General features: G+C 53.0%; 1 protein-coding gene and 1 long non-coding RNA gene across 2 annotated transcripts in view; both read left to right on the forward strand.

The window, feature by feature from the left end:
* Positions 1 to 16,548, forward strand: part of ADAMTS2 (ADAM metallopeptidase with thrombospondin type 1 motif 2) — a 205,635-nt gene that overhangs the window by 12,415 nt on the left and 176,672 nt on the right. The gene's annotated exons all lie outside the window — the stretch shown is intronic.
* On the forward strand, positions 607 to 2,346 carry LOC145722776 (uncharacterized). The gene is made up of 2 exons (XR_014147303.1): positions 607 to 1,336; positions 1,801 to 2,346. It is a non-coding gene; the product is annotated as an uncharacterized LOC145722776 (long non-coding RNA).

Below are 16,548 nucleotides of genomic sequence, written 5' to 3' on the forward strand. Positions count from 1 at the left end.
ACAGTCCTCTCTGCCCTGCATAGCTGGGCAGCCTGGACGAGGACTGAAATGCACTAAACCTCTTTTCCTTGGCTTGCAAAGTGGGGGGAGGAACCTACCCACACTTGCTGGGCATTGGAAGGGTGGGTGCACAGCAACAAGTACTCAGCCCAGGCCTAGGGTTTGGGAGATGTTGGCCATTTATGCATTTCATCAGATCTAAGGTACCATCAGTTACAGGGCACACCAAGTAAGAGCAGACACTCTCAATTAAACCGCACCACGGCCCCTGAACTACAGTCCTAAGAGGCGTAGGCACCAGCCGCGCTGCCCCTAGTTGCTCCAGACAGTGGGCCATTCCTCCCTTCTCACTTGCTTGGCTTACTTAGCGTGTGACTGCCTTCCTCACTTTTGGGTGTCTTCCTCTCTTGGGTCAACCATGGAGTTGCAGTCCTTCCTCCAAGGACATTCCTCGCTGATGCCAAAGCTACCCACTCCGTTGTCTCTGTGCCTTTGTGCACACACCGTAACTTTTTTTTTTTTTAAAGATTTTATTTATTTACTTACTCGAGAGAGAGACAGCGAGAGAGGGAACACAAGCAGGGGGAGTGGAGGAGGGAGAAGCAGGGCTCCTGCCGAGCAGGGAGCCCGACGCGGGGCTCGATCCCAGGACCCTGGGATCATGACCTGAGCCGAAGGCAGACGCTTAACGACTGAGCCACCCAGGCGCCCCCACACCATAATTTTTTTGCCATCATGGTGTGACATCTCGAAGACATTTTGGGTGGCAAGCCTCTCAACACAGGAAGTGCTGACCCCACACGCAATTCAAGTAAGGGACGGCCCATGAGCGACATGCCATGGCCGGGTTGGTGCATGCCAGACAATGCCAGCCACCACATGGTTTTTTAGCTGCGGGTGGTGATAAGACCCAGTGATTTCATCCTGACTTCACAGGTGGTAAATGTGAAAAATGTGTGTCTAGAGTCCTGGACGCGCAGTTTTTTTTTTTTTATTGTTGTTGTTGTTACTATGTTACAAGTGATTTCAAGGCCATGTCTGAGAGCTGACACGTAATTCTTGTGCTGAGAATTAGAGCAGCAGCAGAGACTGGGCCGTTCACATCAGAGGGACCAGCCCCTGCTGGCTCTGTGAGCGGCATGTTCAAGGATTCATCTCTGAGCCTGGATATTTCTCCTTAGAAAGCAGGGATCTGGGACCACGTGGCAAATAAGGTGTATTTCTGTTTCATGCAAGAACCAGGTTCGGGGCTGACTCCCCACTTGGCTGGCCTGTGACCCTCAGTTTCCCCAGATTTGTCTAAGTGGCCAGTCTGTTTGCGACAGAGCTTCTGGAGGTAGGAGAAAAAGTGGCTCAAGAGCTGTGAATATGAATATATATGTGTTCTTAATGGATTATGCCATCTCCCATCAGTTGCAAAGGAAATGTCGGGTTAACTGCTATCACAGATCAGTTCTATGCTTCTGTCATTCTGTTCTTCTACCAGTACTAAACTGTGTTTCTCACTAGAGCCTTAAAGCTGTGATATCTAAAGAATTAGCTGCTTTATAGTTACAGGGGATGCTATCGACTGCTTGAATCGTGGCTGGTCCGAAGTGAGAGGTGCCCGAGTGTAAAATACTCAGTATTCAAAGACTTAGTACAAAAAAAAAAGAATATAAATTATCTCATTGATAATCTAAAAGTATCGAGTATAGGTTGAAATGATAATATTTTTGGGTATACTGGATAAAGTAAGATATATTGCTGAAACTAATTTCACCTTTTTTTTTTTTTTTTTCAACGTGGCTCCATGTGAAGTTCTCATCACATTTCTGTTGGGCAGTGCTGCTTTGAGACATCTGGCTGGATACTTCCCTTTTTGCTGTTATTCTTTTGCAAAATTTTCTTGGCTGGTCACCGCTGTTTATTTCTTTCAATTGAATTTTAGAATTGTTTTGTCAGGTTAAAAACATCTCTTGCGGATTTGATTGACAGTAAATGAAACTTAGAAACCAATTAAAGGTGGAATTGACATAATTTACAGTATTTACCAGGAACACGGTGTATTTTTCAATTGATTTAATTCTGCTTTGCTGTTGCTCAGTAAAGTATTATACATTTTTTATACGGGTCACCCATTGTTTTAAATCAGGGTCATTTCAAGGATTTTTTTCCCCTTTTTGCTATTGTTTATGGAATCATTTCCATCTATCGTTGGTATACAGGAAGGCTATTGATTTTTATATAATTATCTTTTATCAAGCTGCTTGATTGAACTCATTAATTCTAATATATCTTTGTGGATTCCCCTGGGGTTTCTAGGTATACAGTTGTACTGTCTGTAAACGATGATAATTTCGGAGACTCATTTCCAATCTGCATCATCTAGAACCTTCAGAGTAATGTTAAGTAACAGCAGCAGCTTTGTGCATCCGAGTCTGCGCCTGGCTCTAATGGGAACGCCCCTGGCATTTCTCTGCTTAATAAAATATAATGCTTGCTCGTGGACTAAGATGGATTTCGTGGGAAGGCAATATCCTCTGAATTCTAGTTTTCTAAGGTCCTATTTTTATCAGCAAAGGAGCTGAAATCTAGATAAAATGTGTCTAACACCTCCCATACCACCGCCCCCCCATCCCCCATCCCCCGGAGGCCTTATACAATTCCCAGGGGCTGTGTTTCCCGAAGACCTGGGACTCGGGGCTGCTGATGGATCCCCTGAGTTGCCTGCTTGTTGGCCTTGAAATGTAAGCCAGCCCCGTTTACAGTCATCAGGCCCCCCCGACAGGAAGCGTCTGGGGAATGCTGCTGAGGAAGGAGGCTGAACTGCCCAGCCGAGCAGGTGGCTTCCAGAAGAGCTGGAACCAGTTCTTAGAAAGCCCACGTCGGGGAGAATTGCCACCTTGACACCCTGGGCTCTCCTTCTCTCAGCGGTGTCTTTCCCAACCTTCAGTTTTTCCTGAGTCTTACAGAAGACTTTACCACCTTGTGCAGTGGTTAGCTCCTGCCCACACGCCCCCTCTCCCACCCGGGGGCCCCACTGGTACCTTTATTCCCACATGCTTCTAGAAGGTCTTTTCTCAAAAGACTGTCGTTCCCTGTAGAGGAAATCTGTGGCCTGTTGTGTAGAGAATAAAATCGTTTTCCATCGTGTTATCTCTGTCTGGCCACAGATGGGCATGGGATTTGGGCGGCTTTGAACAACGCCTGTGTCGAGGCCCCAGCCTGAGAGACTCTGATTTATCGGATGTGGGTAGGACTTGGGGGTCTGTGTTTTTCAAGAGCTACACATGAGAGTCTTATGCACAGCCAGTGGGCACCCACTGACCTAGAGGCAGAGGTCGGACAGAACCAGCTTCGGGGCTGACTCCCCACTTGGCTGGCCTGTGACCCTCAGTTTCCCCAGTGGCCTCACCACCTGCCTGGGAGGGCTCGTGTCTTTGAGGGAGTGAAGGGGAATAAGCTGGTTGGCCTTGAAGGTTTGGGATCCAAACTCGTTGGGAGGGTTGGGGTGGAAGGAGATGATGTCCAAGAGGGACAGCCAGGCCTCCAGGTGGCCTGGGACCACGGAAGCTGCCGCTGTGGTGTCAGCTCCTGACCCTTTCTGCCCTCCGGTCTCTCACCTGGAAATACAGAGCGTGGCAGACAGAGGGAAGGCTGAGGCTGACCGTCCACGCAGTGGGTGGGTAGAACTCACTTGGTACTGGGTAGTGATCCTGCAGGCCCTGTGGGCAGAGTGGGGGACAGGGGTGCTGTCTGCCCTGGCGCCCCTCATTGCCCCCCCAGCCAGATCCCGGGCCCTATGAAGCTCCCAACCCCTCGCCTCCATTCCGCCCTCAGCTCCTCAGCTCCGCTGGCTGACCCCGGGCCACTGGTGTGAGCTCACTAGGCTCGAGCTGAGGTCTGGGGCTCCCGGGCATTTGGGTGTGTCCTAGCCCAGAGTGGCTGGTTTGAGACCTGCCTGCAGAGTGAGGACAGGTCCCAGGCCAGGGCTTAGCTCAGCTGACAGAGGAAGGCCTGTTTCCTGAGCAGCCCCCAGGGAGTAGAGCAGAGTCCTGGCTCAGAGGCCAAAAGCCCTTCCATCCCTTTCTTTCCTGGGCATGCCTTCCTTCTCTTGTCTCTCTTCCCTCTCTCCCCACCCTGCCATGCCCTCTTTTCTCCTCCTTCCCTTCTCCCTTCTCTTCTTCCTCCCTTCCCTTCCTCTCCCCTCCCCCCTTCCTCCCCTTATTTCCCAAAGTGAGCCCCCCAACTTGGTCAACCAGGTCTCCTGGGTGACCCTTCCTTGGTGATGGGCTCTTCATCACTGGTCACACACTCTGACCCAGGCTGTGCCTGCACGTTCCTATTCACACCTCACCTCCTGTGACACTGGGAACGGGATCTCATCCCCCTGTACTGGGAGGAAGGCAGGGCTCAGAGAGGGCGAGTGACCTACCCCAGGTCACACAGAGCGCATGGCCTGGGCTCCTGCTGCGGCAGCTGGAACTCCAGACACATCACCCCACCCCCAACCCACACAGCAGGGTTCGTTCCTGCAGCACGCCGGGGAGTCCCTCCTTCTGTCCTTGGAGGCCAAGCTCTTGGTGCATTTCGGCAAACAAGGTTAAGGCCGAGCTCCTGCGCTGTCAGAGTAGCCCCCACCTCGGATAGGGCGGCCTGGCCTTTGAGTGCTCTTTTTCCTGTTGGGGTGTCCAGGCCCTTGTGGGTAGTGTCCTCACTGGGGAGGCTGTGCTCTGAGCCAGGGATTCCATGGAAGGTCGTGCAGCGGTGTCCTCCACGAGGGCTCCTGGGCATGGGGGTGCACGGGGGTGCAGGAGGCCAAGCTCTGCTCAGGGTCTGGGAGTGGATGGAGTGGAGGGTAGCCAAAGCTGTGTGGAGGACAACAGCCCTGGAGGGGCGGGGAGAAGGCGCTGCCCAGCATCTGCCCCACCAACAAGGCCACCAGAATCTGTGCATTCATTCATCTGCCTTTCTCCCTGCGTTCATTCACCCTTTGTGAGCTTGGGCAGATTTATAGCCACAGCACTCCCCTTCTTATTTTTACCTTGCCGACTTTTGAGTTCTTCTGGTCAACTCTGCCAGGTCTCTGCTGTTAATGTCTTCTGTTTATTCGGGTCGTAGAAAATAATCAGCCTTTCAGAGAAGTGCTCTGTGGCATGTATTTTGATTTTCAAATATTTAACTCCTTTAATTCAAGTGAAGTGTGTTTCCTGTACTGTGTGAGGTGTGGGTTTTAAGTAGTTATTTTTTCTAAATTGCCTCTCTGTGTCCCAGTGCCATGCATTTACGAATTCACCCCTTTCCTTGTGCCTTTGGGGTGTGCACTCCCTAATCTGTGAAGCTCTGGCTTATTTCTGGCCTCTGTTTTATTTTGTCCCTGCACGAACCCCTTTGTTGCTTAATGATATGCTTTAATATCCAATAGGGCAGGTTATCACCATCATGACTTTAAAAAAATGTTTTGACCGTTTTTGTCCATTTTCCAAATGGATTTTGGGTTTGTTTGCTTATGATCTTAAACAGTACCCTAAGAGGATCTTTATTTTGGATGGTATTGCATGCTTACAATAGTGTCCAGCATACCGCAGGGCCTCAGCAAATCTTTGTTGAACAAGTGAATGGCATCCTCACGATGTTTCATTTTCTCCGGGAAATAAGAAGAACATTGATTCACATCTTTTTTTTTTTTTTTTTTTTTTTAGAGAGAGAGACAGCGAGAGAGGGAACACAAGCAGGGGGAGTGGGAGAGGGAGAAGCAGGCTTCCCGCTGAGCAGGGAGCCCGATGTGGGGCTCGATCCCAGGACCCTGGGATCATGACCTGAGCCGAAGGCAGAGGCTTAACAACTGAGCCACCCAGGCGCCCCCTGATAAATAAAGTCTTTTAAAAAACGTTTTATTTATTTGAGAGAGAGAGAGAGAGCACACAAGCAAGGGTAGGGGCAGAGGGAGAGGGAGAAGCAGGCTCCCCACAGAGCAGGGAGCCTGATGTGGGACTCGATTCCAGGACCATGGGATCACGACCCGAGCCAAAGGCAGACGCTTAACGACTGAGCCACCCAGGCGCCCCTGATTCACATCTTTTAAAATCTATTCCCGGTAGGTTTATTACTATGAGTCTTAGAATTTTATCACCATTGTGAATGGGATCTTTTAGATCCTATTTTGTAGTAGGTTATTATGGATAACTAGGAACATTTTCAAACCTAGAATACTGGATGACCATTTTTACTCAGGGTACCTGGGACGTACTTGTTCCAGATTAACGATAGTCTCCGAGTTGAGACGCTTTCGTTCCCAAAGTGCAAACAGAGCCACCGTCAGTATGTTGGTACAAATTAAATACGCATTTGCACAACTGCAGCTAAGCACTTGACGACCACAGTTGACCTGGTGAACCCAAGTTTCTGCTCATTTGCATCCAGTGCCTCCCGTCTTCCTCGGGAGCCTCAGCAAAGTCAGCCTTCCGTTAGTTATCACAGTAGCACGGGTGGAAAACACGGATAATCGTGAAAAAAGCCCTTGTAAAATCTCTCGATGGGATGCTTCCCAGCTTGCATTCCAGATATGCAAATTTCTATACTTATTTCACGTCTAGGCATTTTAATGAACTTCCGTATTCTTTCTTTCTTTCTTTCTTTTTTTTTTTTTGGTGGATTTCTTTGGGGGGGGAGGATTTTCTAAGAAGTGTACAATTATCTCCTGCAATACATATTTTTGTGTCTTCTTTTTCAATATTTATTCATTTTATGTCTTCTTACGTTGGTGAGAGTGTAAAAATTGAACTTCAGTAATTTTGCATGGGTGCTAAACCATGTTCTCAGGGCGGCGGGCTGGCTGCTTTCTAGGGGAGACGAGAACCAGGTTCTCCTCTTTGTTCTTGAATGCTGCTGGTGGACACGTCTGGCATAAGTGGACCTGTGTCTTCACTTACCGTGGTGGAGCAGCTTTTCTTCTCCTGGCTGGTTGTGTCAAGCGAGCACAGGACATGGATGTGTGGTGGTTTGTCGGGGATGAGTGGCCGTGACCGAAGCCCCCTCCCACCGCCCCGCTAGATCAGGGAGCTGCTCTCGGCCCCGTGGCTCCCCTACGGCCCCGGGAGTGGTGTACCCGGGGAGCAGTGTACCTGGGGCAGGATTATCTGCAGGGCTGGCAGGAAAATGTCTGCCTCTGACAGACTGTCCTGGGTTTCAGCTGGGGAGGTGGTTCAGTACGACTCTCTCAGGGGAAGGCTGGTGGGTAGGTCCAGCCTGAAACTCCACATGAATTTGGACTTCGAAGCCCCATTTGAATCCCCGCCTTGCCCCTTACCAACGAAATATTTCTGCACGTTAGTGTTCTCATTGTGCAGGGCGGAGTTTGTAAACCGGTGGGCTGTGTGCCACGTCCACCCACAGATGAGTTTTGTTTGGCCTTCCCAGTGTTTGACAAATCTCTCACAAAGCTCCAGATTTCCAGTTTCTCTTGAGAACCTGGGAGAGCGCCTAGGCCTGTATGCGGGCTGGGGATGAGTGGGGCCGAGCCCCCAGAGGGACGCCGCAGCTTTGGGGGCCCTGGCTGCTCCCTGTGGTCACCGCCTTGCCCTCCTCCCTGGCTTTCATGTCCTGCACGGTTCCTATGTCGGCAGCAGAGACCTTCTCTTGCGTTGAGGTGGATGCTGCAGGGGCTCTGGAGCTGGTCGTTTCTCCCCCGGATCCCTTCCTCTTCTCCCTCATTCCCAGGCTTTCAGTTTATCATCATCTCTGACAAGGCCCTGTGCGCTGAAGTCAGACGTGGTCCCGCTCCAGCGAGTGTGTGTTTCTGGCTCCTTCTCTCACTCACCGCGACTCCTACCCCGCATCTGGGAGAGGTGAATGTTGGGGGCAGTAACCACTGTGGTGGGTGATTAGGAGGATTACAGCAAGTAAGGCCCGGGCCGTCGCCCGCAGTTAGCAGCCAATGGCCCTCGTTGCTACGAGGTAATATTTTCCTCATGGCGCTGCTACAAGGAACCAAAGTACGGGAGTATTTGGAGACACACGAAGTGCAGCGCAGATATTAATCAGCTTGGAGGACTCTGTGGGCTGGGCTAGCCCTGGCTGTGAGGACTGGGGAGCCAGGCCCTGGGGGTAGGCAGGGTCCCCTGTCCCATAACCCGCCTGGGACGTGTTGCCAGATGAGGCCATGACTGTTCAGAAATGGAATTCCTGGGTCAGAATAAGGAGAACAGATGTTTACAGAACGAGGCCAAGAGCCCCTGACATCACCCAGAGCCGTCAGGGCACAGGCTGAAGCTGAGGGTCCGTCATCCCTTCCCGTCGATGCAGCGTTCCTGGGGCAGATGCCAGGGCTGGAGGGTGCTCGCGCGTGCGCACACACGCACGCACACGCGCACACACATGCACACGTACACACGTGCACACGCCTACACGCACGTACACACATGCGCACACGCGTGCACACACGCGTGCACACACACGCACACGTGTGCACACGTGCACGTTCACACACGTGCGCACACGTACACACACGCACACACATGTGCACACGCGCACACACGCCTACATGCACGTACACACATGCGCAGTACACACACGTACACACGTACACACGCACACAGATGCGCACGTACACACACGTGCACATGTGCACACACAGATGCGCACACACGCACGCGCACACACATGCGCACGCATATACGCACGCGCACACACAGATGCGCACGCACACACATGCGCACGTACACACGCGCGCACGCACGCGCACGCACGTGCGGTTTCTTCCACCGAACCCTCTCCGCCTGAACACAATTAGCCAGGATGTGGAAAAGATCTCCAGCCTGGAAGGAGAGACGCGAGTCTCGTTGGCAGGCAGGCCTCGATGGTGAGTGGACTCGCAAGATGGAGGAACAGCCTTTGAGGGCGGGGCCGCTGGCCAGGGAGGAGGAGCACATGTCCCTTCCTCCCAACATCCCCAGAGGTGGAGAGCCTGTCCCCTCATTTCTTCTTGGGCATGAATCTGGTGGTTGGGACCACGAGGCCGTGGGGGCCTTGCCGCTGTCCTCTCGCGCACACCTGCGCACTGGTGCGTGCCGTCCCGTCCCCCTCGGAAGGCCGTGTCCAGGCCCAGACTCCTGCCACTGCAGTGAGAGAAAACCCAGTGCAAACCGGCTCGGGCCTGAAGGGGAGCTCAGGCCTGTCTCAGCTCCGCCTCTGTCCTCCTCAGTGGGGGCTGTAGGCTCACGGGCACCTGCTGCCGCCCCGCAGAAAGATCTTCCTCTGCCCTGGGCTTGCAGCAAGCGCCCTGAGGCCGGTTCTCATCCGTTCAGGTTGGGTCGTGAGCTTTGGCAAATCACTGTGGCCCAGGCAGAGCGCAGGGAGCCGGCTTCCACTGGCCAGGCCTGGTGAGGGAGAGTCCGTGGTAGGAAGCCCGGAGACCCAGGAGCCAGGGGGAAACCAGGCCACCGTTTTTGGGGGAGCGGTGGCAGCCTATTGCCGTCTTTGTGCCCTGGGCCTCCGTCCGCCTCTTCTCTGCTCTTGTCCTCCTGTTTTCCCCACTTGGGTTAGCCCCGCCATGTCCTCCCCCGAGTGCTTCCGGGGGCTCTCCCTCACCCACTGTGTAAAGCATGGGCCCAGGGAGACCAGCACTCAAGAGCTGTCATGACCAGTCGGCACTTCCAGACGATTTTGTCCACCTTATCTTCCCTCCCTTCCATCCTGTGGGCCTGGGACAGGAGCTCTCAAAGACCATGCATTCCCATCAAGTAGTTAGCTGTATTCAGGTTGAAAAGAGCCTTGTTGCAGGACAGGAAGGGACCGGTTACCTTGGCTGCTGTCGAACCTAAAAAGCCATCTGAGGGTGTGAGGGACGAGTCGGGTGTGACTGCATGAGGAAGCTGGGGTTCTGTGGGCCCACCTGGGGTGGCATTAGCAGAGCTGACAGCGCAGCAGAGCCGATGACCTCTGGGCCTTTGTCTGAAGTGCGGGGAGCCCCACATGCCCGGCTGACTCCTCACCATCTGTGTTGCAGGAAGCCTTCCCCTCCCTCCTTGTCATGGCAGGTGACACAGCTGCATCCAAGCCCATGTGTGCTGGCATGTCTCCTCAGCCCCTCTGTGTCAGAAACAGTGTGTCCGGACCCAGGGGCCCTTCGTCGGAGTGACGTTCTTTTTTTTTTTTTTTTAAAGATTTTATTTATTTATTTGACAGAGAGAGAGAGATAGCGAGAGCAGGAACACAAGCAGGGGGAGTGGGGGAGGGAGAAGCAGGCTTCCCGCCAAGCAGGGAGCCTGATGCGGGGCTCAAACCCAGGACCCTGGGATCACGACCTGAGCTGAAGGCAGACGCTTAACGACTGAGCCACCCAGGCGCCCTGGAGTGACGTTCTTAATGCAGAGGTCAAAATGCACAGGACACAAATTCTATTGAAATGAAGTGATTAACATTGAAAAAAATTGATGATATAGCAACACATGTGCTTTGTATTTCTTTATTATCATCAAGCCTTTTTTTGGCTAATGGCTTTATTGAGATGTAATTCACATACCATATATTTCAGCCACTTAAAATAAAATTCAGTGGCTTGAAGTGTTTGACAGAGTTGTGCAACCAGCACCTGATCAGTATTGGAACGTGTTCATCATCCCAAAAAAGAACCCCATACCCTTTGGCTGTCACCCTCAATTGCCCCATCCCCCAGCTCCTTGGGAACTGCTAGTCTACTTTCTGTCCCTATAGATTTGGCTATTCTGGCCATTTCATATACATGGAATCACACAGTATTTGTCCTCTTGTGTCTGACTTCTCTTGGTGTAATGTTTCCTATGTTCTTCCTTGGGTTAGAACTTCATTCCTTAAAAAAAAAGAACTTCACTCCTTTTTATGGACAAATAATAGTGCATTGTTTGGTGCACTTTTATTTATTTTGGTGCATTTTATTTGGTTTGGTGCATTTTATTTATTTATTTGAGAGAGAGAGAGAGAGAAAGCACAAGTAGGGGGAGCAGCAGAGGGAGAAGGAGGAGGCTCCCCACCTAGCAGACAACCCGACATGGGGCTCGATCCCAGAACCTTGGGATCTTGGCCTGAGCCGAACACAGATGCTTAACCGACTGAGCCACACAGGTGCCCCTCCACGGATTTTTTTTTTAAGATTATTTGAGAGAGAGAGAGAGAGAAAGCTCAAGCGAGCATGAGCGGGGATGGGGGGACGGTGGTGGCAGAGGGAGAGAATCTCAAGCAGATTCCCTGCGAAGTTGTGGGGCTGATATGGGGCTCTGTTTCATGGACCTGAGATCATGACCTGAGCCAAAATCAAGAATCAGACGCAGAACCGACTAAGCCAGCCAGGTACCCCTGGGTATGCCACAGTTTTAAAAAATCCATTTATCGGGGTGCCTGGGTGGCTCAGTCGTTAAGCGTCTGCCTTCGGCTCGGGTCATGATCCCAGAGTCCTGGGATCGAGCCCCGCATCGGGCTCCCTGCTCCGCGGGAAGCCTGCTTCTCTCTCTCCTGTTCCCCCTGCTTGTGTTTCCTCTCTTGCTGTGTCTCTCCCTGTCAAATAAATAACTAAAATCTTAAAAAAAAAATCCATTTATCAGTTGATGGACATTTGCTTTTTCCCCACATTTTGGCTCTTACAAATAATGCCCCTGTGAACATTTGTGTATGAGTGCTTCGTGGGCTTTTCATTTAATGTGTGGAACAGACCCAGCAGCACGTGTCAGGACCTCTGTCATGTGAGCTGTGCTGAGTGTGCCTCACCAGTGGTGGTGAGATGCAGACCCCCAGCACGTCTGTCGTGCCGGGTGTGGGTGCCAGCAGGGCTGGAGGGCTTGCTGCCCGCATCCAGAGTGGCAGGGCATGTTCTTCCCCGCTGACAGAGTGGGGCTGGAGAGCCCTCCAGGGAGCTCCCTGGGGGCAGTGATGGGGCCCCACTGCGGCTGCCCTGTGTTCGGCACCCACCACGGTGGCCCTGAGAGGCCCTGGTGAGTGCTGTGGCCCACAGCGGGACGAGGTGTCCGGATCAAGGTGGTGGCTGTCCTGGTCTGCGCTTGGCCCCCTGTGAGGGGTGATGTCCCACTGCCCTTTCCTCCCCAGAGTGTTCTCTGTACCTTTAGCTTGGGAGTCCTGTAGCCGGAGGGTGGGGGTCCAGGCCCTTCCGGACTGATAGGAAACCCCTCCTCCCCATTGTCTTCCCTCCTGCCAGGCTGTTCTTCTTCGCAGCTACTTAGGGGGGAACAGAGCCAAAGGCCTGTCAGCAGGGGACCGGGGATGGATTTTACGTCAGACACACACGGCGGGCTCCCCGCCACCAGCTGAGTCGGTGCTCGCCTCTGGAGGGCACTGGGCCCCTGTCACTTCCTGTGCAGCCCCTGCCAGCTGTGGGGCTGGGGAGGGGGGCTTGGCTGTGTGGAGGCTGTGGGTCCTGGCTCAGGGTGGGCTCCGCCGGGGAGGCTCTGCCTCCTTCCCGTCCCTGTCTACGGGCAGGACCAGGTCCTGGGGGATGCCTTGCCAGGGGCCCTTCCTCGGGGACAGCTGCAGTTGAGGATCGGGCTCCAACTTGTGTCGTCTCCCCAGCGCTCCTCCTCAGGTCCTCATTGGACGGAGCTGTGGCCCCTCCCGTCCTGCCACACTTGGGTTACTGCGCCTCCTGGCCAGGCCCCACCTGCCTGAGGACCTGCTAAGGTCCTTGTCTGGTGCCCTCCCGGAGGGGCCTCCTGTCCTGCCTCTTGTATTTCTGAGGCAGCCAGAGGCTTCCCTGACTCCGTGGCTGGCGGCGGCCTTGCTGAGCCATCTAGAATTGGCTCCTGGCCTCCTCATGTCTCCTGGGTGTCTTCTGCGGCAACGCAGCTCTATTTTCGGGCCTGCGGGAGCACCTGGGATTGCTTCAGGGGTTGCCCTGAATCGAGGGGGTGAATCATAGCCTGTAGTGAGGACCTGAGTGATGGGAAGGAGAACAGGGCCTTGGGTTCACTCCTGCGTGACCTTGGGCAATTTTCTTCACTTTTTGGAGCCCCATGGGCCTGGGCCATGCAGTTGTGAGTGAGGACCAATCGGAGGAAGGAATGGGTAGGGGGCCATCTCAGATCCTCTCCCCGCCTGTGCGGGGTCCCTCAGATCCTGGAATGCCGGGCGCCAGCAGGCCTGGGATAGTTTACAGTGGTTTATGATGTTTTTTGTTCTGTCTTCAATCCGAGAGTGCTGAAGCATTGAATAAAACAGAATGCATAAATAAACCAAAGGGAGAAAATTGAAATCCCCTGTAATCTCATCAACATTTTAGGACGTGTCTTTCACATATACGCACATGGGGACGAGTGTACTTATGAAGAGGGGCCATATTGTACATTCTCCGACCTGATTTTATTTACTATGTATATAAAACAGACATTTTTATGGATCATTTAATATTCTTCCTTAATGTCTCAGACCAGAGATGGCATATCCTACTCAGGAAATGCCAAGGGGCCAGGATGGGAGCTTGGGAATCTGTGAGCCTGGGGGGTGAGGGAGAGGCCAAGGAGGAGCACCCCCAGGCCTCTGACTCAGGGTCGGTGGGCAGGAGGGAGGGCGAAGGTGTGTTGGCTGGGAAACCTTCGCTGGGGCAATTTCCCTGGGAGGAGGCCTGAGGCAGTTGGGAGTGCAGGTTGTGTGTGCAGGAGCAGGGTCTGAGTGGGGCTCGAGTGGGGGGGCTCTCTGTGCTGAGGGCTGTAGGTGCCATGGTGCCCAGGGAGAGTGAGCACCAAAGGAAGAGGGCGGCCAGAGCAGAGAACAGTGCTCCGTGGTCCCCCACCACATACGGGACACGTGGAGGAGGTGGTACAGACCCGAGCGGAGAGATTCAAGAGGCTCGTTAAAGTGGGAGGCTGCATGGGGTCCGACATGGAGGTGGGTGCTTTGCAGACGTCAGGGCCTGGGGTCTGGGAAGAGGGTGGCTGGCCTGAGAGGCGAGAGAATAGAGGGCGCATCGTGGGGACAAGTGCTGTACTAGGGGGAGGTTTCCAGTCAAGAGGATTTTTCCTCTTGGGAAGACTTGAGTATACAGTGACCCTTGGACGATGTGGGAGGTGGGGGCACCAACCCCCTGCACAGCCAAAAATCCATTTATAACTTTGAGTCCCCCAAAATGTAACTACTAAGAGCCCGCTGTTGACCGGAAGCCTTACTGATAACATAAACAGTCAATTAACACATCATTTTGTATATGTATTATATACTGTATTCTTACAATAAAGATAGAGAAAAAAGTGTTATTAAGAAAATTCATAAGAGGGCACCTGGGTGGCTCATTTGGTCAAGTGTCTGCCTTTGGCTCAGGTCATGATCCCAGGGTGCTGGGATGGAGTCCTGCATTGGGCTCCCTGCTCAGTGAGGAACCTGCTTCTCCCTCTGCCACTTCCCCTGCTTGTGCTCTCTCTCTCTGTCAAATAAATAAGTAAAAATCTTTTTTTTTTTTTTAAAGAATTTATTTATTTATTTGACAGAGAGAGACACAGCGAGAGAGGGAACACAAGCAGGGGGAGGGGGAGAAGGAGAAGCAGGCTTCCCGCGGAGCGGGGAGCCCGATGCGGGGCTCGATCCCAGGACCCTGAGATCATGACCTGAGCCGAAGGCAGACGCTTAACGACTGAGACACCCAGGCGCCCCTAAATAAGTAAAAATCTTTAAAAAAAAGAAAATAAGAGAAAAAATCCACATGTAAGTGGACCCATGCAGTTCAATCCCATGTTGTTCCACGGTCAACTGTACATACGTGTATGCAGAATTTACACGTGCACATATGTATATGTGTGAACACTGCCTCTTTGCACAGAGGGTTTTAGGTGGCTTAAGGGGTGTTCATACACTGAGGACAAGGATATAGGAGAGAGGGAAAGCTTGAAGATATGGAAGAGAAAAAATTATTAGTCAGGAGTTATTTTGCAAGTGAAATTGGCTTAAGCAAAAAAGAATAGATTAGTTAATATATCTGAAAAAAACAACCACCCAATATCCAGGGCCACTACCTTCAGGTATGGCTGGATCCAGATGCCTAAATAGATTTTCAGTCTCTTTTTCATTTCCTTAAGCTCTACTGTCCTCTGTGTTGATTTCATTCATTCTCTTCACATGAAGAAGAAAAATGATTAGGCAGCTGCCATCTCTCATTCTCATAGTTGAACACCCCCTAGGGGAAGCAACTTTTCTTTCCTTGTAGTTTCAGCAATGGTTTCTGGATTTAATCTGATGGACTAGTTTGTGTTGAGTCCTTGTCCCCCAGCTGTGTTCCATGGGGTTGGGTTGGCTTGGCCTGGGTCATGTGTCCCCGTTCCCCCTCATTTGATCTGAGGAACGCGGGGGCCGTGTTATCAGAAGGAAGGCCTGGGGTCCCCGGGGAAGAGGCGGGGCCGGGATTGGGAGTCCTGGGTAGCTGGAGGAGTGAGCTGCTGCTCCATGTGGAGGCAGACATGGGGCAGGAGGGAGTTTTCTCTCCTCACCCAGGAGTTTGGCCAGGTCTGGAAGGAGAGCATCAGGCCGTAAGAGGGTGACTCACCAACTACCGGCTCCCCTGGGAACCCTCAGGCCAGTAGCAGGAGTGGCCTGAATGCAGAAAAGCAGGTGCTGGGGCCAGGCAGGGCAGTCCTCCTACCGCGGGAGCCCGAGAGCAGGTACGGCACCCTGGGTAGGAACGTGCAGGCCAGCGGGGACTTGGGAGAGATGCTGGGGAGCCGGGCATGATGACCACTCTGCCCAGGAGAAGCTCCTGGGGGCTGAATCCAGCCTCAGACGTGCTTTCTGTGGCCTCTGGGTGGGAACGGGGTCACAGCCCTCCCTCAGCAGGCGGTGGGCTGTTCTTTAGACTGGATGGATGTAGGCAGGGTGTGGGGGGGACAGAAATTAACATCATTTCAGATCGTAAGAACTACGCAGGTAAGTAAGCAGGTAATGGGGCCAAGAGCAGCTAATGGGGTGCATGTGATGCGTGTGAGTTCATGTGTGAGCCACATGCAGGTGCCTGTGATGCACACACGTGTCATGCATACGCGACCCACGTGACGCACGTGGTACACGTGGATGCACATACATGTGCGCGCGTGTGTGTTGAGGGCATCGCTGCTGGCCACACAGTCATAACTGAGAACAACCTGTAATCCTTCAGAAGACCTCCCTCATGGCTGGAGGAAAACACGCAGGGGGTAAGCAGAGTCAGCATGGCAAGTGATGCCCTTTCCCCCAGTGCCCGGTGCAGAGGCCTCTCCTGCCCAGTGGCTGGCTCAGTCCATGACCCAGGCCTGCTGCTTTGGGTTGGGGTCTGGCCTTGCTGGATGGCCCCCCAGGCCTCCTCCCCCAGAGAGACCAGAACTCAGAGTCCCAGGGCCTAAGACCGTAACATCAGCGGTGACCCCCCGGGAAGTTGCCCTGGGAGGCTCAGCACCAGTGTGAGCCAGGGGGTGCTGCCCCCGCCCTGGTTGCCAGGCAGGGGCTCTCCTCTGCCCCATGGGGACCGATGCCAGCGACTGGGCTCTCATCATCCAGCGAGACCCAGTGTTTGCTGGAGCACCTACTGCATGCACTTGGTTTATGCCCATCTCCCAGCCTTGCTGAGAG

The sequence above is a fragment of the Leptonychotes weddellii genome, chromosome 7 (genome assembly GCF_054177405.1).
Source record: "Leptonychotes weddellii isolate Sample4059 chromosome 7, ASM5417740v2, whole genome shotgun sequence".
Lineage (NCBI taxonomy): Eukaryota > Metazoa > Chordata > Mammalia > Carnivora > Phocidae > Leptonychotes > Leptonychotes weddellii.